Consider the following 25,751-nt stretch of genomic DNA (forward strand, 5'->3'; position numbering starts at 1 on the left):
ACTTAAACAAGGCAAAGACCGTCCTTGGCCAGCAGCTACAGGCCAATAGCTCTAACAAGCTGCCTGTGCAAGCTGTACGAAAAAATGATAAACCGGCGCCTAATATGCTTCCTAGAAAATAACAAAATTCTGGACACCTTCCAGTGTGGTTTTCGAGAAGGTATGTCTACAACAGACCACCTTGTCCGCATTGAGGCATATATTAGAGATGCTTTCATACATAAGCAGTTCTGTCTGTCTGTATTTCTAGACCTAGAGAAAGCTTACGACACCACATGGCGCTTTGGAATTCTCCGAGATCTTTCGGCGATGGGTGTTCGTGGCAATATGCTTAACACAATCGAAAGTTACCTCACTAACCGCACATTTCGCGTAAGGGTGGGCAGAGCTTTGTCTAGGCCATTCACACAAGAAACTGGTGTGCCGCAGGGCGGTGTGCTTAGCTGCACACTATTTATTGTAAAAATGAATTCCCTGCGTACAGTCATCCCACGCACAATGTTTTATTCGGTCTATGTCGACGATGTGCAGATAGCCTTTAAGTCATGTAATATTGCCATCTCCGAACGACAGGTACAGCTGGGAATGAACAGATTGTCCAAATGGGCGGAGGAGAATGGTTTTTAAAGTTAACGCTCAGAAAAGCACTTGCATACTCTTTACAACAAGAGAGGCGTAACGCCTGTCCCAAGTATACAAATCCAAGGAGATGCGCTCTCTGTGAGCAGCGAGCATAAGTTTCCAGGAATCATTTTAGATTCCAAGCTACATTATTCCTCATATTAAGTATCTGAGGGCAAAATGCCTGAAGCTTAACAATGAATGTTCTAAACTTCTGTCTCGCACAACATGGGGCAGTGATCGAAAGTGTTTGCTTAACTTGTATAGCAGTCTTGTCTCTCACGGCTTGATTACGGGTCTATAATTTATAATTCTGCAAAGCCAACTGCATTAAAAAATACTAGACCCGTTCACCATCTGGGTATCCGCATCGCGACCGGTGCTTTCCGAACAAGTCCGATCCAAAGCCTCTATGTAGAGTCTAACCAGTGGTCACTCCATCTGCAGCGTTCATATAGCAGTTTCACATTTTTCTGAAAGTACAAGCAACAATGAATATCCTTCTTATTCAACCATAAATGACGTTACCGCTGCCACACTTTTCCATAATCGACCTGCAGCGAGAAAGCCATTCTCCTTGCGTATGAGGAACCTCAGTGAGGAAATGGGTGTTCCGCTGCTTGATCATCGTCCTATGGCTCCAGTGAAACTGTTACCGCCGTGGCAGTGGCAACTCATAGATTGCGATACATCGTTTGTAGAGGTAACTAAACACGCGCCAGAGGCACACATTAAAATGCATTTCTTAGAGCTCAATACAAGTACTCGTGTACAGAGCTTTACACTGACGCTTCCAAGTCACATGCCGGGGTGTCTTATGCAGCCGTTGGCCCATCCTTCTCGGAATCCGGTGTACTCCACCCGGAAACGAGTATTTTTAAGGCTGAGGCCCATGCACTGTTGTCGGCTGTGAAGCATATAAGGAAATCAAAACTTCAAAAGGCAATTATATTTACGGACTCCCTAAGCGTCGTAAAGCATTGATGTCACTCGGTAAACACAAAAATCCTGTACTTACTGAGCTCTATTCCGTCCTCTGTCAAGCGTATTTATGTAACCAGCATGTCATTATATGCTGGGTGCCTGGCCATAGAAGCATTGAGGGTAATGTGCTAGCTGACCGAATGGCTACGTCAATAACATCACACGCTATTAACCCTACAGCTACTGTCCCTGTAACAGATCTGAAACCTTTCTTGCGAAAGAAACTGCGAAGCCACTGGCAACGCTTGTGGGATGCTGAAACAAGTAATAAGCTCACTTGATTAAACCACAGTTAGGTTTCTGGCCCCCCGTAACGAAAGCACGGCGAACTGACGTCTTTTTCAGTCGGCTGAGAATAGGACACACGTACCGAACCCACAGTTTTTTGTTGACAGGTGATGAACCACCAACCTGTGGTAGATGTGGTGAGAGGCTGACCGTCCTCCATGTCCTCCTGGAGTGTCGGGAAGCCGAAGTAGAGAGAAGGAAACATTTCCCTGTAGCATACCACTATAATATCCCTCTTCATCCTATGATGTTTATTGGTGAAGAACCGGTGTTTAACACCAAAGCAGTCCTCGGTTTTTTAAACGAAATGGTCCTGCATGTTATAAGCCCAACAATTTGTAGCGCATCCTGTCTTCAGAGGATGCCGCTGTGATAGTTTTGTATAAGCACATGCCTCCAGCCCCTTGTCTTTCAGGGCTCTGTTTAGGCAGTAGTGTTTTTTGACAATTTTTATATCTGACATATCTTGTATATCATGTCATTGTTTAGCAATGCATCTTTTACCTTCATAGTACACGTCACTAGTCATTGCCATTATCTTATTCCATGTAGATTTTACGCACTTTACAGCGATTATTTTAGGCCCCTTTACAGCCACGTCACATCTACTTCTCTCAATTCATCACTTCACTGCGAACTAATACTGTCATGGCGCTCTTTGGCCATACCTGGCCCTTGCGCCACTAAACCCCAACAATCATCATCATCATCAAGATCCTGGGAATGAAATGATGAAATACCTGGGAAAAAATGCTCTTCTGGTAGGCATGCATTACTATAAAATGAAGCCATTTCAGAAGCTGTATGTTAATTATTTTGATAATTCATTGCACAGCCAACTATATAAGAAACGAGTGTACCACAGTTGATTTAAAATGTTTATTAGTAAAAGAGTTATTCTTGCTGACACATGAAAGAACTGGAAACAAATTAGAAGCTATTTATCTTTAGAAGCAAACAGCCATTAGAAAATTTAGCACTCTTAGAATCTCTTCGAGATAAAGTGAGGAAAACAAAGGGAGACATATGAGTGCAAACTAAGAAAAGTGGCAGTGCAACCATCCTTTAGAGATGATTGACATCTTTAATGCTATTAGCAATGCATGTTAAGATTAAGGGTAATTATGTTTTATATAATGATCATTATAGAAGGTGGCACATACCCAGTAAAACATATCCAGTGACCAAAGTTGGCATCAAAGAGGTTAAAGAGCGGCACATACCCAGTGATCCAAGTTGGCATAAAAAAGTTCATTGGAGGGCAGCACTTAACAATGGTAGATACCCTATGATCCAAGTTGGCGTCAGAGATACTACTGAGCTCCACATACCAAGAGCTACATAGGCAGTGACTAAAGTCAGTACAAAGGTTGGTTTTGAACCCAGTTGCCTCATCACAACCGGATGCTATTCCCATTTGACAATGGACTACCCAGTGACCCAAGACGGTGGGAAAGAGTTTCAGCGCAGGCATACGCATAAACTGGGTGAATTCCCCAAGAATGCTCGTAGCATTAAAGTATGGGAATTTTCGCATGCCTTATTCTTCTTGTGAAGCATACGTACACGCTGAATACGTCTGGTGGTGAATAAGCTTTCCTTATAAAAAGAATTTTGTCAGATGTATTATTTACAAGCGAAATTGGAATGAGTGCTTTATTCGTGGCACATGCCTACATTTTCAACCAGTCATATACTGTCAAAAGTATGTTTACTTAAGCCACAGAAAACTATCGCATACTGGTTTCAGAAAAGTGAAAAGCTGCACTATTCCCATCAGAATATGTTTACCTATATTCCACCTAGGCACACAGACTACGCTTATCATTGTTATAAAAACCTCAGTATCATACACAAATAAACAAGTTTGATCTTATATATAGTATTATATTGTACTTGAATATGTGTACTTGCTCTTTCATTAAATATTTTTGTTCCCTCAAGAAGCTTTGGTAGGTTGAAATGTGAAGTTTAGAATGGGCTGCAACATTAAATTTGGATGGAGCCCTATGCAGCAGTGCTACCACTGGTGGTAAATTAAACTAGAAAAATAGTACTGGTAAACATTCTCATTCACAGAACCAGACAAATTTATTTTTTTCCCACATTTACACTTGTGCACACAGTATTTATTAGTGCAACAAAAAAAAATCACAAAAGACAAAAAATTCACACAAGGCATGAGTTAATAGGAAATTACCAAAATCACTACACCAAAAAGAACAAACACTTAACATTTAAAAGCCTGAATCGCCAAGTCTGGACACTTTTACACCAATTTTGATGTGTTGAACAAAATTCAATGAAAGCACACAGCTAACAGCAAAGTATAACAGCTATCTAGAAAACACATTGTGGTAGACTAGATCAGGTGCAAACATGCAAGTTGTCAATTATTACCTTTGTATACTATCCTGCACGACTCGTATTGTTGCATTTATTAACACAGTTGGTCTGTACAATTACAGAACTACACGTGAGCATTAAACAGGTGGTAGCAGCGTTTTAGGAGAAAAAATGTGTTGCTCTTATTCAGATAAATAAATAAAATACAAGGATGAAATGGTATATAGGGCAATTTAAGAAGGACATAGCTTAACAAAAAAGAGAAAGGTTGCCCAAACTACAGTCAATGAAAGATAGGACTCACTAATTACATGTTCACTTCTTCATTTTGCTTTCATCAAATTGTATACACAGTTTACATGTGACGTCACATTCACCGTCTCTCCGCCATTGCTAGGTACTTCGCTTGTATTATGCTCCGTGTTTGCCGCTCACTTCAATGCATACATGCCACATCATTATAGGTCTAGGAGTTGTGCAATGAGAAAAATTAGAAGCCCGGAATTTTGCCCTTTGTACAGACAGGCTCATGCGGCTGACGCAAGCTCACTATTGGCCCTTTTCACAGCGATCTCGTGGCCACTGCCATGTTTGATCACATGGTGATGCATCCATGGCTTGCCTCAGTGTTTACAATGAATGTATTACACCGATGCAGTTAAGCAAACCTCTGTTCCGGGAGATATCGTAAATGGTGACTGGGTGGTCGACACGAAGCTTTGGCCACAGCTTCAGAGAACATGCAAAAGCGCTTTCGGAGCTTATAAGTTATGTTCAAAAGGGGCGAGCAGTGTATATGGTGCTTGTTCTAAAGGCGGGGCTAAATATGTATTCCAAGCTATCCAAACATTCCGCTTTTGAATTGAATCAGGATTAGTGTTTTGCTGTGTTACTTATTTGGCAAATATTTTCACCAGCAGCTTGTCACGTTTCTGACTGAGTAAAGTTGCTTGGTGCCCCCCAGTCACTATCAGATTATTTTCTGCCTAATTCCCTCGTGGGTGCATGTGCTCAGTTCCAATAGATTTGGTCTTCCTGCGCACAAGGCTTGAAACATAGCTGTTTTGTAATTTGTAATATCTTGTAGCAACGATGTGCTATCACTATAGCAACTCGCTTGCTCTTGTGGACCGTCACGAAACATTCAGCTTCGCCCATTTGTGCGCTATCGGTGTAGTCCGTCATTTATTATGTGCATATATTCAAGTGTACACCAATTCACTTATTCTTGACACGCTGGCGATAGAGTAGGCAAAAATTTCCGTGCCAGTTGGGGTAGGTGTGTGTAGATACTGTGCGCGAAACTTACTATGACAGGAAGTGGCGTTACTCCCTTTTTCATTGTTCAACGAGCGGTACGCACTCTCGCCGACGTTCTGGGGCTGAAGCCTTTTCTGTGAAGGTTCGCAAAACAATGCTGGCAGATAAAGAAACGCTGAATCCTCGAGGAAAGCCAAACATTTCGAACTGCTGGTAACACGTATGGACATTTGCAACAGCAGTCCGCGAACTTGGCCACACAGCTTCATTCCATTCCTTCATATGCCAGTCACTTTTTGTAGCCAACTATTGCACACGTATTCAATTCACACAATTCAATCCAGCATGATTGGAGCATAGTGTGTAAGTGAAAATTCCGTTGCGTTTCTGACAGCTGATTGCACAGAAGCAAGATAGAAGCAGTAATGGTTTCGCATTCGTGCACTGTCGCTGAGGCCACGTGCGGCAAAAACCGCTCCGCTAAAAGGGTCCCTAAAGTAAAAATCAAAATTTGAAACAGCGTGACCTGTACAAACTCATGTCGGTGCATATGCAGCTACAGATAGTGATGATTTCAGTCATGACACATGTAAATATAATTATAATTACGTGGTGCTGCCTACGAATAACATGACTCTGCAAGAAATTAAGATCTATAAATTGCGGTAGGCTCACAATTGTTTTAGTTAAGAACCTAGCTGCAAAGCACCTGCCATCAGGCGCACCTTATCATCTTGCTCAGTGAGAAAAGTCAATGAAAGCACGTTTTTTTGCGTGCGGCAGTGAAAACTTTCTTGGTTCACAGAAGGCTTGCCTGTCACACAGATTCAAACATGCGCGCGCAGTTTATCTTTTGTGTGTGGGCATGTGTGTGTGCAAAACACACGCCTTAACTCATGTGTCCACTACTTTCTGCGAGTTCTGGCTTACTAGATGGGAAGTGCACCCTGCCTGTGTGAAGCGAGTATAGTATAGTGTTATGAAGCCCAAGGGGCAGCCGCAAAACTTTTAAGCTTCCAGTACCCTTCCATGCTTTCGTTGTTTTTGGGTATAACTGCAGCAGTTAGACATGAGTAATTGGATGCTACTAATTAGCTTTAGTTTACAATATTTGTGTTCACGAGAGCAACAAATTGGGTAGGCTGATTTAGGTTCATGGTTGGGGGCAGTCTAAGACAACCACGAAGACAGCAATATGACAAACACAGCAAGAGAGCTGAGTACTGTGTTTTTAGTCTCACTTTCTTTGTCCCTTGCCGAGTCCTCAACCATGAATCTATTGCTTAAATAAGAGAGGTAATACATGTACATGTTCTGAAAACGATACCGACTTATCCGGGCTAGCGACAAGGCACTGACTTTTTTTACAGCGCTATCAGTTCATGCTGCCCTGTTATCACTTTTGGTAAACGGGCCTATAGTATATGCCTGATTCTGCATAATTTGGCTTCAGGGCAGTGTTACTTCTTTTTAAAAGACAACTGACAATAGTGCAAATTGACATGATCATGACACGAGTAGGAACCTCGGATCAATAATAGGGGGGAGCGCGAGCAATGGCAATAGATACACTTGCAGAAAAGACCAGAAGTGAAGCATGTGCAAACTACGTATACCTTAAAATGCCTCACGAAAACATGTCATAGACCAAATAAACAGAGCTCAAAATTAATGTCTATTAACAACTCATGACACAACAGACAAAATAAAACAACTATGGTACACAAGTACGACCTCTTGAAAAGGTTGCTTGCATTACGAGAATGCACACTCAGTGGATATGTAGTGAATGCTGTCAAGGTATCATTTTGCAAAATAGTACTTCCATAGATTATGCACGAGACAGAGAACGGCACAAAATGTTGTTTACTCATTGTGGTTTCCTATAGACCTATAGGTAATGTCCAAGCACAAAGCTTATGTATCATGTTAGTTTAACAAATGCCCTGAATGCTGTGCTGAGCAAAGCCATCATACAGGAGGCCAACATAGGCATGACATAGTAGACTTGAAATGCACGAGAACTACGTCGGTAGCTGATGCAAATATTATATAACGACTGGCACTTAGACATCTCAGTGTTGCATTGGGTTGTCTGTACATGAGCACTCCCATGCTCGTTTCCATGCCAATTGATCAGGTAGTGAGAAGATCTTGCAATTCACGCTAGCAATCCACAGACACTCCTGCTCTTTGTCGAGTTGAAACCAATACAGTCAAAGTAGTTCACAACACGTACACACACCGCAGCTGATTCACATTGCATGTTTGTACAGCCAAGAAAAATTTCCAGATACTGTGGTTACTGCTGCACCCAAAGGCTACAGGCTATACAGTGGTTCCTCAACGACTTTGTGTGAACCAACATCGCATAAATTTTTCACAGAACTAGCTAAAGCATCTCCAAATAGTTCCGCAGCAAGTGATAGCAACACATCTGGGCAGGACCACACTATCTTGCACAAGTCAGAGATGAGGAAAGGCTCGCCGCACCATGCGAACTAAAAAGGACTTTACCACAACGAATCAAATAACAAGCAGGAACACTGAAAGCAGAGATAATTACCACAAAAGGTGGGTAACTTATTTGATACTGCTTTGCCTTTACAGGTACTGCGGGGGTACATCAAATCAATCAGAATAACATAACACAAGAATCTTACTCTTAATGCAAGTTAAAAACGAATTTTGCCAACACCTGTTGTTTTTTGGAAGGAAATTAAATCCCAAGGCTTCTTAATGTTGAGCAGCAAGGCAGACAGGAGATGAACTTCCAATACTGTCATAGTGCATTGACAAAAGCAGCAAACAATCAAAAAGGCCGGGCTCATCAGCATACTTCATACTCTGCTGCAACTAGAGGACTGCAACTACCGGCATGCAGTGCAACATTGGTGGTGCAGTGCAACTCAAATTGTGATCAACCTATTACAACCATTGTCCATAAAGTTTAGAGACCGAGTCCATAAAAAAAAGACGTTCCACACTTATCATCTATGTAGCTCCCCTATAAAGCAATCTCTCTTACAGTCCACACACAGCATTTAACGCTTCTCGAGGATTAGGAAGCAGTTAGAGAAAGCCTCTTTTGACAGCGCATTCAGTTCCTCTTTCATGGCATCTTGAATGACCTAAACACTCACCATGCAGCATCCTATTAGGGCTCTCTTACAGTGGAAACAGAAGAAATAAGTAAGCAGGTGTGCTGCGGCGTAAGTAGACCGACATGAAGAGAGACTCGATGACCACGAGGAGGCGCGTGTGAAACGGTGGTGTTGATGAGAAGCGCTTCCCGTGGGCAGCGCGTGCAAAGGGACACACCTGTAGCGCTGCACTGCCGACTCGGGCAGCATTGCATGTGTAGCGTGCGTTGGAAAATGTGGCCCGACTATTACTAACTGATTGAACAAGCGTGGTGTGAGCGCGCACAAACATTAATAGATCACACTGAATGACTGCAGACAACGACTGTCAAAACGCTGGCAGCAAGCGCATATATACGCCGCAGCAGCGGGCGAAGGTACGTGCGGTCTATCGCTTCAACGGAAACTGAGCGGCGAATGCACGGCGCATAAAGGTCAGAGCCGTGTGGAGATAAGAGACGGTGCGGACGAGCGACGAGCGCGGTTGTTGGCAGCGTAGAAGTGCCCCCCCCCCCGCGCTCCCTCCGGCGCTGGCTTCCCGCTTCCTTGCTTGCGCGTGGGTGATTGAGTGTGTTCGCTCTCCGTGATAGCGCGTGTCCCCGCACGCTTCCGCTCGGGCATACGGCGCGCGGCGAAGATTTTATCTATAGGGAACCTCACGGCGACGACGGCAGAAATCCGGTAAAAGTGTCCATATAATTGCTATCGCAATAAAAAAAATGTGGGGAGAGGCCAGGAGAGCAAGGAGGATGCACTAGTACAGCTTTCCTGTACTTAGCGATAAATTTTGTAACGTTCAGGGCAGTGTGCAGCCTTGCATTGTGCAAAGCACTCCATTGTCCAGATGGACCATAGGCCAGGGCGACATGGTCGCAGTACATCATGCATGCCTTCGAGCACCTCTCTGGATTCTCCATCTGCCCTGGGTGTACAGAACGATTTAAGCTGAGCGTCCCTAGAAGTAGGCCCTGTGTGATTGAATGCATCTGTCCCAGAGTGTTTGCCAGTCTTGGAACACTCTCCTATCATCCCACAACTGGACACATCCACTTATGTGAAGCACATGCTTTTCTTATCTCCCATATGATACCAGCCCTGGAACTTTTGGCTAACATTTTGTACCACAGCTTAGTTCCAAAATACTGTACTACACACAAGAACCAACACATGTTTTGGGGAATAGCTTCTATGGAACAAAATAAATTGGTCTTTGAGTATTACAGACAATGGTTGTATTGTAAGCCCAATTTATTTTACAGCTTGTTTTGAGGGGTGTTTAAAAGGATAATACAGAGAAACAATGAATCAGTTTAGATTAATAAGTTACTCTGAAACAACGCTAGTCTAATTGATTTTGATGCAATAGGTTAATTATATTAGAAGAGAAAATGACAGCCAAAGTTTCATTTGTGAATTTCTTGCTGATACCCCAGGGTCGGTACATCATTGTGATGTCATAGATTCCATAGTATTCTTGCATATCAGCCGTTGTGGTTCAGCAAAAGTTCTTGAAACTTCTTAAGTTCAGACTTTGGCTTTTTAGAATTATATTTAATTCATTTTTACCGATAAATATTTAGCTAGGCCTGAGGGGACCCAGTCGGAATCCATGCTGTCACGGTGACCTGGTGCAGGAACTTCAAGGCGGTGTCACCACCAGTCTTTAGTTTTTGCATATTTTCTGGCTTACCAAACATCTCACCATAAGAGTGGCTGTTTCAGTATTATGGAAGGGCAATGTACTAACTGTTCAAAAAATGTTTCTCTTTAGCATCCCTTTAAATGGCTTCAACACCAAACTTATCATTTAGCGTGCACAAATATGTGTTGCCATTGCAAACTACAGCAACACATTTTTGCACAATAGTCATAGGCACTGTGATGTGCTCTCCAGTGCATTTGGCGAGGACAAATTGACAAGAACTGTTCCTGGAAAATGTGCCCAACACTTTGCCGCACACCCTGAACACTTCAATGCGGAGCACAATGTGCCTCAGACATGTGCATTTTGCATGCCCCTCTGAACAAACAGCAATGATATCAATTAGACGGCCAAAGTGATCATCCACAAAAACAAAAGAATTGACTCTCTTTGACTTGTCAAGTTCGACAGTGCAAAATGTGAAGGAGCCTATTGACATCTTCCTATAGTAAATGCCATCACTCCTGTGTACAGCCTTGCCATAGAACATAACCTCTCCATTTCGCACACACTTCTTCCTCAACTTATATCCCTTCACTAGCATTCGGAAAATGTCATCAACATCAGCGCTCCTTCTCGTTACATGATGCCATAACAATGGCAGAGCCTGCATCAAACAAAACTTTTCAACAATCTGCCTTTCAGGATGCCTGGTACCTCTAACCATCTTAATGAGCTTACCATTCATAGATTCAAATGAGAACATGGAGTAAGCCCACAGAGGTCCCCATTCCTTCACACTGTCAGCCAGGTGCAAAAGCAAATGCGAATTAAAAGTCATGTTGCTAAGGCCATAGAGCTCCTCATATTCTCGCAGAAACTTTAACATTCGAATCTTTATAGCATGTAATTTCTCAAGTGCGATCCGGTCACTCAACATACAGTGCATCATGTCTACAAAACACAACCAATGCTTAAAATTTCTTGAAGGGATGTAGCCAGATAGAACAACAGGTGAATATAACAGTAACCAGTTTCGCCAGTCGGCAGATTTCCAATATTTGACATCCTTGAGAGACCTTGGCAGCCTAGACATTTCCCAGACAGGACGTATGCCTAACAACCTTCCATCAACCTCTTCAAAGCGATCACGAAGGTGAAAGCCCTGGGATGCCCTTGACTTCAGCCATATCAAAGTTGTGGCTTTAACAAAACCGGAGCATACTGCATGCATATAATCGACCACAAAGCCAGAACAAAAAGTGAAGGAAGCCAGAAGTGTGAGAACGCTTGTGCCTTTCACTCCACAACTTGCTTTCTGTCTTTGTGCTCTGGCTTTGTGGGCATGCTTTATGAAAGAGTCATTCGTGCGCAGCTTAGGGACAGATTTCGGTGCAGGGTAAACACGGCAGTGGCCATTACCTCGGGCAACAACTTGCCCTGGGGCTTCGCACCAACCGCAACCATGTTTACCATTAAATTGGGTCATGCCCATAACTTCGCTCCTGGCTACACTATCGACCGTGCAAGGACCAGGATACACTTTTGTGACTCTTTCACAGCCTTGAGTGTCCAGCCACTTTACACCACTAGAGGAAAGCTCATTCATTTTCAGCACAAAAGGTAAAAGAAAAGTGTTCATAGCGGGTTTCTGTTTACCGAACCACAAACCAGCTAGAATAAGATTATTAGCCCTCTCTTTAAATTGCAGTTCATTTACTTGGGCAAGAAGTGGCCAAATTCCGTAGCTGCTGCTCTCAAAGAGTGAAACACCATCCGTGTTAAATGTCAAACTAATATCACTTGCGGAAAGAGGAAGCTTCCTATAACCGACACTGTCTGTTATATCAGTGATGTCAAATGATGCTGACCGTTGAACAGGTACTGATACGCCCTGTTTTCATCAAATCGCGTATCTGACCTTCAATGTCTAAGACAAAAAAATGACGATTCTTTCACAAGGTCAGGCACCTGAAGCAGAGTCTTGCATTTGGTACATGTAACCTGTGCAACCTGTTCCAGAGGGCCAAGGTATGATGAACAAGTGTTGCAATAAAAGTGCCTGGCTTTCTTTGTGTCAACACCACTGAAATGCTGGAAGAAGGTATACTTTGATGTGGGAAGTAGCGTTCCTTCGGGAACGTGAGCACGGAGAAGCGTCAGGAGGCTTTCAGTTGCTTCCCTTGAGGCGTCATGGCGAATGCTGTGCCCCATGATTAGGAGAAGGCTTTCTCCTACAGTAACTTTTGAGCCCGGGTACAATGGCTGGTCCTGTGACAGGGGCAGAAACAGATTCATTTTAAAAACATAGTTTCAATTTGCCTCACTTACACATTGCATAAATCTAAACTGCACTTATAATAGCCTGCCTCAATAGGCCAGTGAAAACAAGCTTTAATAGGTCTTCAATGACAATGTTTTCATTGTTTTCTGATAATTTTATATTCCTTAATTTATAACAGTTCCTTCTGGACTATGTATTTGTACGTGAGACTACTACAGCCTATAATCAACTCAAACCGCTGCATACGGTGACTGACTGTTTGCTACCTACTACAAATAGTGTTTTGTTACCACTGAAAGCTAAGCTAATTGTTAAATATGAACATGAAACTTCTTTCCATCACTTCGGTATTTTTTTCTTGTGTCCACAGTATAATGTTTATCCTTCACTTCATCGGCAATGTAACTACAACTCACGTTAATTCTAACGGCTTGGAGCCAAATATTTCTGTATGTTACCCGATATTGAGTCATATAAAATTGGAGATGAAATAAGAACGTAATTTCAGTAACGTAATATACCCCATAGGGTTTAATTTCTCAAAGCAAAACTTAGGCTATATGGGTGGGTACAAAAAGATTTAGAATCTTACCAGGTCAGCGTTCGTCTCCGGCGGTGCGCTATCTGGTTCCTCGCCTCCTGCTGCTTCGTATAGCTCGCTTTCAATTGAGCTATCGAAGTTATCAGTGCTGCAGCGAGTCTCCAGTGTGTCCAAATGCCGTTCACGTGACTCATCAAAATCCCCAAGGACGCTTTCATCCTGTAAAGGATCGGGACGGAGCGATGGCGCCTCACAGCTCTCACGGGCCGTCTCTACCTGGGAGCACGTTCGTAAACGTTCCGCAGAGTCCGCAGAGCGGTGTCCTGGAGGTCGGTCAGCACCGTCGGTAGCAGCTGATGCCTTGGCACGATGTTTTGACCGAACCGGCACTTCAGCTTCCGAATTCCAAAGATACTCGTTATATTTTCTTTTTGGAGCCATGCCCACGCGTTTGTTTGTAATACAGATGCAAAGAACGTAAGCACAGCTACATTAGATCACAAACCAACCAAAGATCAAGACAAAAACCGCGGTCATACGAATGTAGCACGACAATTCCAGCAAATGGCTGCGGCGGCTATGGCTGAGCTAGGCTAGGCTACGAGTGACATCAATCTTTGTTTTATCTCTTTGAGTTCGTTTTTTGGCTTTTCTGCAATTTTTACAAATAAGTGGGGGCACCTTGCATGGTAGCACGGCTCAGCGTTGACCCACATGAAGCATAACATTATTGTAGGAAACTCTATGACATAAAGCCCCTCCATCAACGCACACTTGTGACATTACTATGGAGGGGATTTAACGTAAAGGAGCCACGGAACACGTTTCTGCACCAAACATAAATAATTATTATGAACAATTAGTTTTTCAATGATGTAAGTGATGGTCAGTAGCTGGGCAAATAAAAACAAATCTCGGAGGCTATCTAAAACCAGTAAAACCTCATGGTTGCCATGATTTTAATCTTATCTCGAAGGCCATGCTATCGTCCAAAACTGGAGGCGGAAGCCAAGTCGTCGCCTGTGAATCAATTCCAGGAGACGACTTCCTACTTCTTTGACGTGATGTGCCCACGTGACCACTACGTTTCTATATTTTTTCTTTTATTTCTTTATTGCTTTGTTTGGGCGCTTGGAGCGCGCCATTTTTGCAGTGGAGTGTGCCGTGTACGTTTCTTGTGTCGCTCGCCTTGGCCCGCTGTTCGGTCGCGATGTCGCACATCCTTGTAAAATGGGTAACAGAAGATGCTTGGGACGTTTACCCGGTGCGTGCGATAGAAAAAGCCGATATAGGCTTTCGGCTGCTCACTGAAGAAGGCAGCATACGACGGCTGCGCGGCAGCATAGTTACGATCAATTGGGAGTCCGGTCAGCAGCCAGCGGATGCAGAGCTACTGGATTTTGGTAAGTGCGTGGAGACATGCTGTTTTTTGGCAGTTTTTGTTGTGGAGTAGGTAAATGTCTTACTTGCGGTGAACTTGCGCAGGCTCCCAAAAAGGGATGGAGCGCAAGCGTGCGCAGCTGGCCAAAGCTGCCCTGGCCAACAAAACGTCGGAGGGTGCGGGCGCGCGGACGCACGGAGAGGTAACTTGTCGCGTTGCATACTCTTTATTAGGAACATATTGCTATTAATCGGCCCTGATATTACTGGGGATGTTTTCACGATCATATAAGCGGCCAGTGCCCGTGTCGGTAACACGTGATGCTTTCTCTTCCTGTTGGCGTTACATAATTTTCGCACGGGCGCGGTATGTCGGGCAGTATTTCTCGCGCCCTACGGCACTCTACCTCAAAATAACATCACCGACGTACCGCGCCCGTGCGAGGAGAATTACGTAATGCCACTGAAGAATCTACCCGTTGTTTGCCCCCTCCTGCAGCGTAGTTAGCCGAGGGGAGATCAAGCGATTTTCAGATGCCTTTGACACGAAGTTGTAAATACCCTGCTGCGTGCATTGAAATAATATTTTACTTGCATTTTCACAGGAGCCTTGACTAAAGACAGCAGCATCCTCTAATTGTTTAGAAAGTGTTGCATGGCCCCTTTAGGTGTATGCATGCAATGACTTGAAAGTGTTTGTTTCTTCTTATAAAACACTCTGGCAAACTGATTGCAACTAAACTTGCATTTGTGCCTGCAGGAGGGCAGTAAATGCAACTGCAGTGCCTCCAAGCGCGTCCTGGAATTGGAGGCCCAGGTGAAGGACCTTGAAGAGAGGCTGCAGGAGTCAAACAACAATTATGGTAAGCAGTAAAAGTTTTAAGGAGGGGCTTGGCGCCCTCGGCTAGTCAGTTGTAAGACTGCGGCATCCATTCGACAAATGCTGGAGGTGATTCGATTACCGGTAGTGCCTTGTGCGGGGCACTTGTAACTCTAATGTTCTGAATAATTATTTAATCGCAATCAATCCGTCAATGTGGCATTCACCAAAGTCAGGCTGGCAGGTATCATCGTTCTGCTGCATACATTTCTCTGCAGCAGTACACATGACGGTCACCAGCCCTTGTTCAACTGAGGTTCTTTGACCTGTTGCACTGCTAGATGCTGCAATTAAATGCTGCACTAATATATATATATATATATATATATATATATATAAGTGCAGGCTACACTGGGGGGGGTATCCTGTGAGAGTCCACCTAGTGGACTGTCATTTCGGTTGTGTTGGCTTCTGCTGCATGAGCGAGAAGGTGCTCCAAAGTTAGAAAACAAAGCACATTGAGCAAGAGAGGAGACTGCCGCACTTGTGTTGCACACCATTTGGCATGTGTTTCAGTGAGGCCTTGTGCACCTTTGAGCAGTCGTCCTGCTGAGTTCTTAGCTCATCATGCAGTGCCATGTGTCAATTTTAGGCATGGCACCTGGCCAGCGCTGGTTCCCCACATGCGATTTTTTTTCACACGGACATTGAATTATTCTATTTTTCTGTTTGCTTTAGAATCCCTGACCCTGGTGAAGAAGTCCAGGAAACTGGTTCAAAAGCTTGAGAACCTTCTTGACCGCCCAAAGAAGGCTGAAGTGGAAGCTGAGAAGGCAAGATGTCTGGTTTTAGAAGTATATTTGTGCTTATATATAGAAAGAACAGCTTGCGTTAGAGAAGTGGTTGATCCAGAAGTTAAGCATATTTAAAGGGACAGACAACCGCTCAGAACATGAATTGAGATAACCCAGTGGATGGAAAGATCGTCTATCGTATTGACCAGAACGGGCCCTCTTTTTTTTTTAAACGCGGATTTATATTTTTATTTCTTCACTAAAAGTCGTGAAAAATGACCTTTAGGTGCCCCATGCGGCAAAAACATGAACCTATTTAAGAGGTCTACCACGTCCTTTTATTAATGTTGAAATGCAGTAACATTCTTTCTATTATAAGTTTTTTCTAACTTACAATGTGCAGATAAGCCTTCGTTTGTAGTGAGTAGAAAAGTGGCGCTGCCTTCGCATTCGTTTTCGATGACTTGGCTTGGCTCGTCTATTGACTTAATAACGACGACGGGGGCCAGCCAGCCATGACGTAGGCGTGTACTTGGGGAAAAATTGCAGTGCAGCTATATGAACGGCTCTGCACAGCAACGCAAACTTATTGTACCAGTCTATTTACCTTTGAAAGTAACTCGAAATTGACAATATAGGTGGTTAACCACAGTTGCACTTCCTCCAGTGAAAGCAGGACGATGGGTGGCTTTCACAATTTGCGAGGCGGGCTATCGGCATCGTTATCACTTCTCAGCGTTGCTGGAAGAGGGACTCTTATTTTTTAGAGGCTGCTCAGATCGAAAAATTCTGCTTACAAAGTATCCACGCACTTTTGGAAGTAACCGCTGCAGATGTAAACACTACCGAGGGTGAGCTTTTCGTTACGCCATAAAAAACTGGGTCCATAAATATCGGTTGTCAGTCCCTTTAATGCATGTCAACTTCTTTTTACCAGTGCTACACAGGCTTTGGAATGCATTTGTGCCTATGGTTTATCAACTCTGTGGTGAACTAGGCCCTTCTAAAGGGACAGCTTCGCATGCGGGTGGCAGTTCATCATGTGGTGCCTTAAATGCACCATAGGAGCAAAAGTTGTTTACGGCACCACAGTTACAAGTGTTTGTTGTGATGAGACTGAGGCACTGCATGTGTGCAGAAGCCTACTTATGACTGCAGCAATCCTGGTGGTTGCTCCGTGCTGTGAAAATGGGGAGCTCATATCCGTGTGCGATTTGTGTATGGGGTGGTGTTAGAAAATGAGCCGCATGCCCTTGCTACTCAGGGGAATGTTGGCTGATGGCAACTGGTTGCTGGACGTGCCACATTGGCTTCGAAGCCATCACAAATGGACGCTAGCCTCCTCTGTGCAAGTGCTACTGCCAGAGAAGAGTTGTGGCCTCTTCCCTGGATGCAGCTGAGTGATGCGGATGCTGTCGTCACTTCCATGTTCTCAGCCCAAAAGATCGGCTGTAATCAACAGCCCATGGTTCGTTGTTCACTGTTCATGGTGCATGAAGCATAGGAGTAACGGCTGTCGCACTCTGAGAACTGCCATCTTGCATCACCGAGTCATCTAAGTAACATTGCAAGTGGCCGTGAAGTTCGTTGTGCTCAACACAGTTACAGCAATTCATACTCGTAGCTGCTATTTTTTAGTTAACTTTGTAATTGTTTACCTTGGATGGCTAATGTATTTGAGCAGTTACGCTGGTTTTGTACAGCCAAATGATCCATTCATGAGTTAAGAAGTTGTGAAAGTATGACAAATATTTCAACAATTTGTGTTTAAGCATGTTGGAATGAAACACACAGGAAAGGTGTAGACATGCAGCTGGATATTTTGAGGAAACGAGTTAGTATAGTCTTGCTGCACTTGCAAGGCGAATTGTTTCGCAAATTCAGGGTCTTCTGTTGCAGGTGGCACACTATTAAGCCTGCCAGTTGCCTAGATGTTTATGGATTTGCTTGGAAGTATGTTTAGCAGAGGTGCATGCCGTGAAACTGGTGATGCGTTAAGCTTCCAGACTAGAGGCGCAGTTTGTATGTAGTTTGTAGTCCTTGCCTGGTTTGTTGGGCTTCTCGCTGGCGTGTCTTTCTCTGGCCGAGCACAGTGAAGTAGCATCATCTTGTGCAAATTCCAGGAAATGTGCATGATGATGACTGGGACATATGCACTCCTGACAAGTTTGTTGTAAATCCAAGCATGGGGAGTTTTGTGTTACAGTATACAAACATTAATTACACATAATTGTCTCATAGGGTAGTTCAAAAGACACAACCATCTTATTGAAATATGGCAATAGTTATTTACTATATTTTCATTACTAAGCCTCTGGCAGTGTGTCCAATTTTGACCAGTCCTCTCGAATGAACATGGGTCTGCAATGCCAGGGGTACAGATACATGATATTTTTGTTTAAATTTATACTATATCCACTTTTTTATATTATCATTGTCCTGTGCATCCAGCACAAACTTCAAGTGGCACTATATTATCTTAGTATTTGCCTGTGCCTTTATTATGCAGGTAAACATTGGAGGCGGTGTGTTGGTAGAAAGAAGTGTCCTGGACCGACTGCAAGCACACTGCCATGGGCTGCCAACAAAGTTCGCGAGGAATTTGTTGCGCCACGTGTTTGAGGAAGCTGAGCTTCAGGGCAAAAGCCTTTATGGCAAGGGCACCAACAGGCATAAGGAGGACACGGTGAAGGAGGGGTTAGACCCAGTCCGCCTGAATGCTGTAATTGGTACGTATTATTTTCATTGTAAAGACAGAATAATACTGCATGGGAAAGGTGTACTTTCGGGCAGTGTAGCGTACTTTCATAATTTCTGTAGATGAGGCTCACTGTTCAGCAGAAACCACCTTTGCACTCTCATGAAGGAAAGCCACCATTTGTCTGGGTCGTTCCACGCCAACCGTCCCAAAGTCGTCAGCCCTTGCGAAATTGTCGAGCTGCCATGGCCATTGATCCTTGGGGAAGTCCTGAACGAGCACCCCTTCCCTAACTGGTTGTGTTTGCGAAAACTATCAAAGCAGAATTACCTCACTAATAGCTATTTGTAATGATACATTTTTCTGTCTATCATGTGTGGGCAGCTGAAAGGGAATAGAAAATGTTTAGGGCAGAAATTTTGTCATCGTAGCATTTGTTGTGTAGACGGCTGTAACTGGCTTTAATATTCATGATGTATATGCTCAATTTTACCTGAGCTGCCTCAGTGCACACAGTGTGCAGGAAGGAGGATTTTAATGTATTATTTATGAACCATCCCACCTATATTTTGAATGATATGCATCTCTACACTCAGCAGTAATTTTATTATTCGAAATAAACAGCCCCGGTTTTCTTGCGGAAATCTGGAATGGTTGGGTGCAATATCTTAAACAGTTTTGTGGGGAAATGTGTGTTGATATTTGTTGTACACGTTTCTTTGAATATTCATACAAAAAAGCTTGCTGGCAAGACCAAGTGTAGCCCAACAGCAATGTGTTCTAATAACTGCATATTTGTGCCCTTAATTGTGGTGCAAGTGAAACTCTCCTGCATTTTAGTGCAGTGCACATCAGTCCAGTTTCTTAACTTGGAAGATTTCTTGTACTTAAAACAAAACGTACCTATCTTAAATTATACGAGTAGTTATGTCATTCTCTATGATGACTGCCATAAGCTCGAGGACAAAAAGTACGGCTCTAAGCAGACAAGAACGAAGTTAGACAAAGATTGACATATACGGGCGCCAACTTCTGACTGTTTATTCGGCAGAAAACATGCTGTTTTATACATGACACCGTGCAAAGTAATCATAGTAAAGATAAACAAACAGGATTGGAGGGATCCAACAAGTGCTCGTGAGGCAGTGATCGTCACAGTAAAGAGAAATGCAAAGGTAACAGCGGGGGCCTAAACTGAACTATCAGGCAAGCGAGCATAGGAACATGCGTCCATTACTGGCTCAAAGCAAGTGGCATACAAACACGACAGCTGCATGTTCTAATCTTGGTGGTGATTACAGGCTATCTTTTAAGAACAACAATTCTGTGTCACTTAATATTATTGACTACGTGCTAACACGCTGATTGCCAGCTCTATTTATTAAGAATGCCTCGATTATTTCCATTTCAGTGCGGTTTCTTGTTTTCCTTAGAAAAGTTGTTTGGTCCAGGTGTGGCGCACAACCACAGCACCTGCAGTGCCCGCCCGTGCACACCCTTGCACACCCCTCGCTTTTTCAGGGCTGCGCAGTGGACCCACACACACAGTAGCTATACACGCACATGGTCATTCACAAACATATACACACACTAGCAGGTTGTCCGGGAATTCTGCCATACGCCATTCCTCTTCCTGTTAAGGCACTCGATCCGCACATCTGACCACCAGGGACACACTTGTGCTATCTTGCGTGCACAGCCGTAAATAAAGACTGCACCATGAATCTGACATTTGTTAAATTTCAGCATCTGTTCGTCCACATGTTCCACCAAATGATATAGAAAGTTAGTATTGTTGTGCTAGTGTGCTGCAATGCTTTGCTAAATTTTCATCTTGTTTCTCGCAGGTTACACGTGCAGCAAGTTCACAACAACAACGGTGCAGCTCAAGAGCAGCCTGTCCTCCATGCTGAGCAGGGAAATTAAGTAGCCTGGAAAGCAAGTGGTCCTGTAAATACAGGGTGTTTTTTTTAGCTGCACCAAATTTTTAAAATTAGAAAAATATATATCTTGGTCACGTTATCTTTACCATTCGAGTGTACGGATTGGCAGCCTCTAGATACAGAGCAATTTAATCACTTAGAGCGTATAATTAGTGAAGTTAAGCTAATTAACTTTCTAATTATCAACTATAGGAGGCTACAGCAAATGAGTACTTTGGGGCCCTTTGTCGACGCTACCTATCCCAATGATCAAATTTGGAATAGCGGAGTTCATGTGGAAGCTACACGAACAAGTAGTTCCCCTTGGCAGGCTCCTTAAAACCGAAACTGGCCGCAAAAAAGCGTCTGTGTCGTCGATGTCACCGCCCCTGTCTTTCGTCACATCTCCGAGGTAAGCGCCGGTCCGGCCCCAAGAGCAGCTTGCGTTATTTCCTTGCTATCTGCGGCATTCGCAGTCAATGCTACAGACAGATTTGATGCCGTGCCTGCAGTATTTAAAACCCAATTTAAGAAGCAGGGTTGGCGCCATAGCGGAACGTTGTGCCTGACTGAATGACGAAGTAAATTTGGCGGTGCACCGGCATTGAAGCGCTAGGCCAACGCCGCAGACAGCAAGGAGATAACGCAAGCTGCTCGTTGGGCCATGGACCGGCGGTGACGTCGGAGACGTGACGAAAGGCGGAGAGGGGGGGGGGGGGGGCTCTTTTTGCGCTCTTTTTGCGGCCAGTTTCAGTTTCAAGGAGCCTGCCAAGGGGAACTAATTGTTCGTGTGCTCCCACATGAACTCTGCCATTCAAAATTTGATCGTTGGGATAGGTGGCGTCGACAAAGGGCCCCAAAGTACTCATTGCTGTAGCCACCTATAGTTGATAATTAGAAAGTTAATTAGCTTAACTTCACTAATTACACACTTAAGTGACTAAATTGCTCTGTATCTAGAGGTTGCCAATCCGTACACTCGAATGGTAAATATAATGATGACCAAGATTCACATTTTTCTAATTTCAAAAGTTTCGTGGCAGCTAAAAAAACACCTTGTATGTGCTATCTAGTCATGTGTATCTAGTCAGCACAATCTTAAATAAATATGAACTTACCCAACTATATACACATCTACTCATTTATTACCCTGTTTAATTTATAGCTAGCTCAACAATGCACCATTTGTATCCCCCGCAGGGGCGTCTGCGCAAGCAGGCGTTTGGTGAGTTGCGCCACCACGTACCCAAGCACACGAGGGTTGGACCTCCCGCGTCTAACCGTGCGCGGCTTAGCCGTGTCTGGGGAAAGGGGGATCCTGGGGGTTGAGCCGATGCTCGGGTGCTCGGACCTTTAAGGCCACCGGCGGAGGCAACACACCTCTTCGGCCTCTGCTTCACATAGACGGCACCTCCAGACTGACCCACCTGGAGGAAATCGGCAGTCGCCTTTTCCTGTCTCTCTCACCTCAAATCTGCGTCTCTCTCTCACACTTTTGGTCTTTCCTGTCTTCTACTCTCTTCCACTTACTTCCTTTTTCGCTGGCGGCAAGGGTTAACCTTGTGTGGCTATCCTACCTTGGGTACACCATATTAGGTTATAGTAGCGGCGTACGATTGGCGTCGTGCAGACTTGTGTACAAGCTCTGCCGCGCGTCCCCTCGTTGGGCTCTGTGGTGGGTGGTCGGCGCTGTTGCCGAACACATACCCCTTCTTATGGCAGCGCAAACCTCTGTCGTCTATGATCGGCCTCTGAAAAGAGGCCGCACCGAAGCAACATTCCAGTTCTCCTTTCGGAGCAACACCCCAGCATTCCCCAAGTACCATGTAGTCCATAGTGAGAACAACACACCCGTGAGAAAACTGTCTCCTTTCCTGGTGGCCAAGTGCCTAGAAGACAAAATTGGACCGACATACAAAGCCTCAAAAATGTCTAGCGGGGACCTCCTCCTAGAACTAAATGACAAAGACCAAGTACAAAAGCTCTCGGAACTTACCAGTATTGGCGATGCCACAGTTACAATTTCAGCCCACAGAACTCTAAATACAAGCAGGGGTGTGATATCCGAGGAGGACTTCCTTGGTTTGAGCGATGAGGAACTGCTGGAGGGTTTCCAGGAACAAAACGTGACAAAAGTACAAAGGATTGTCATCCGCAGAAATGATCAAGAAATTCCGACAAAACATGTCATACTCACCTTTGGAACAAGCGAAATGCCTACCTCTCTAAACGCAGGGTACGTAAGAGTAAATGTCAGACCATATATCCCGAACCCCCGACGATGTTTCAAGTGTCAAAGGTTTGGACATGCTTCACACGCATGCCGAGGAAAAACAACCTGTGCTAAATGCAGTTCCAATGACCATCAATCTGACAATTGCACTTCTTCTCTACACTGTGTCAACTGCAAAGGGGACCATCCAGCCAACTCGCGGTCCTGCCCTTGCTGGAAAGAAGAAAAGGAATTGCACTAACTGTGAAGGAAAAAAATCTCGTTCTATGAAGCAAGAAAGCGACTGTCTTACCTTTCTAGAAGAAGTTATGCCGAAGTGACGCAGGTGGGGGCAGCGTCACAGAGGCCTCGGGAGTCCTCCGAGCCCACGCACAGTGGTACCGCAGTGACCCCTCCTGCCCCGTGGTGGCAGCAGCCAGTGCTGCTCCATCCTCTTCGAAGGGCCCGCAGACGCCAGTCCCGCTGGGCCCTAAACTCAATCGAACTCCACGGCCCGAGACACGTGTCCCGGCGCCCACCTCTCGATCCTCCAGCGCCTCTGAGAGAGCGATGGAGGTCGACGCAAAAACCACGGTGTCATTGACGCCGAAGGACAAGCGCTCTCCTCGAGCGCGCAAAGAGGGACAAAGTCCCAATAACCACACTATTTAAGAAAGTGATACCCTAAGGGTTATTGCTCCTTTGTATTAGCATTCTCCACATCCATGTCACCTAACACCTTAGATCTTATTCAATCGTAATGAAATTTTTATCTTTCAGTTTCAAATGGCTTTTATTATCCACTGGAACTGCAGAGGTCTATTACGCAACTTAGGTGACATCAAAGACATGCTAAGTAACTTCTCCTCCTGCGGCCTTGTGCTTGCAGGAAACAAACCTTGGCGAAAAACATAAAAATTTTTTAAAAGGCTTCACTGTGGTACGGCGTGACCGTACCCAGGCGAGCCGGCTTTCGGGTGGTGTAGCCATTGTTCTGCAGGCAGGTATCGCAGCTAGAGAAGTTGCCATTAACAGTCACATAGAAGCTGTTGCTGTCACCATTTTAGCGCACAAAACCATCACCATTTGCTCGCTATACATTCCACCACAATACATTTTACCGTAAAAGACCTAGAGTTAATTTTAAACCAGCTACCTCAACCTTTTTTAATCGCGGGTGATTTTAACGCACATAACACGCTATGGGGTAGTAAAACAAACGACACCAGGGGACAAACACTTGAAGATTTTATCCTTGCAAATGACGTATGCCTTTTAAACACCGGTGCTGCAACCTACTGCTCTCCAAGCACAGGAGCTATGAGCTGTCTGGATCTAACACTGTGCTCCCCGTCTCTCTATAGTGATTCCACTGGAGTATTATAGATAATCCCTATGGTAGTGACCATATGCCTGCAATCATAAAACCAACATCCAAGCTACCTATCCTACCTTCTAGAACCACCCCGTTGGAAACTTCACCTTGCAAATTGGCCTCTCTTCACCGAAAAAGCTAGTCTAGACAAACTGAGCTTAGATGCCTAAGCATAGACGAAGCGAATGAGAGGATTACTACTTGCATAGTTGCGGCGGCGGAAGAGGCTATTCCCCAATCTTCAGGATTCTTAAGAAAAAAACTAAAACCCTGGTGGACAAGCGAATGCACAGAAGCTAAAAATTGCAAAACAAAGCGTGGGGTATCTTCGAAGGGTACCCAACCCAAGATAATCTGTTATCATTCAAAAAAGCGACAAGCAAAGGCGAGGTATATCCGTAGGCAAGCAGAACGAAATTCACGGAAAAACTATATCTCATCGATTAACAGTTCAATAACATCCAAGAGAATGTGGGATCAGGTTCACAAGTTTAGGGGCGACTATGCTTCCTACACGATCCCGTACTCTCAACTCCAGGCACGCAAACAAGTCTACAGGAACAAGCAGACATATTAGGCCAACACTTCTACACTATATCTAGCTCGGCAAACTATTCCGCAACATTTCTTAAACACAAACAGTCCGCAGAAAAGCAAAAGCTCCCGACAACGGGAAGTTCAGACAGACCGTTTAATGTCCCTTTAACGCTCCATGAAATAAACAGAGTGATCTGTTCGGGTAAGAAAACAGCACCGGGTTCCTGACAAAATACATTATACTATGCTGGCCCACCTGTCCAGAAAGCCTGGAGGCCTTGTTGCGTTTTTTCAACATGATCTGGGAAACGGGTAAAATGCCTGCAGAGTGGAAAAAGGCCATTATTGTTCCCTTCTTAAAAGCGGGAAAGTCACCAAATACTCCCAGCAGCTATACTAACAAGTTGTCTCGCAAAATCGTACGAAAACATAATAAATATAAGGCTAACATACGTTCTTGAAACAGATAACTTACTCGATACTCACCAGTGTGTTACAAGAAAGGCTGCTCAACAACTGACCATCTTGTCCGTCTTGAACATACCATACGTAAGGCATTCCTTTACAAACAGCACTGCTAGCGGTGTTTTTCGACCTGGAAAAAGCTTACGACACCACATGGAGGTATGGCATTTTACAAGATCTAGCTACACTAGGAATACGTGGCAGGATGCTGAACTGTCTGGCTGATTTTCTGTCAAACCGAACATTTCAAGTCCGTCTGGGCGCAACACTGTCCCGAGTCTTTGTTCAAGAAAATGGCGTCCCACAGGGTTGCGTATTAAGCACCACTCTTTTCGTGGTGAAGATGAATTCCATAAATTCGGTTATACCGTCCAACATTATGCACTCTTTATACGTCGACGACCTCAGATGCATGCCGTGCCTCGGGAATGTCTACATG

Source organism: Dermacentor silvarum, chromosome 1, assembly GCF_013339745.2.
Source record: "Dermacentor silvarum isolate Dsil-2018 chromosome 1, BIME_Dsil_1.4, whole genome shotgun sequence".
Taxonomy (NCBI): domain Eukaryota; kingdom Metazoa; phylum Arthropoda; class Arachnida; order Ixodida; family Ixodidae; genus Dermacentor; species Dermacentor silvarum.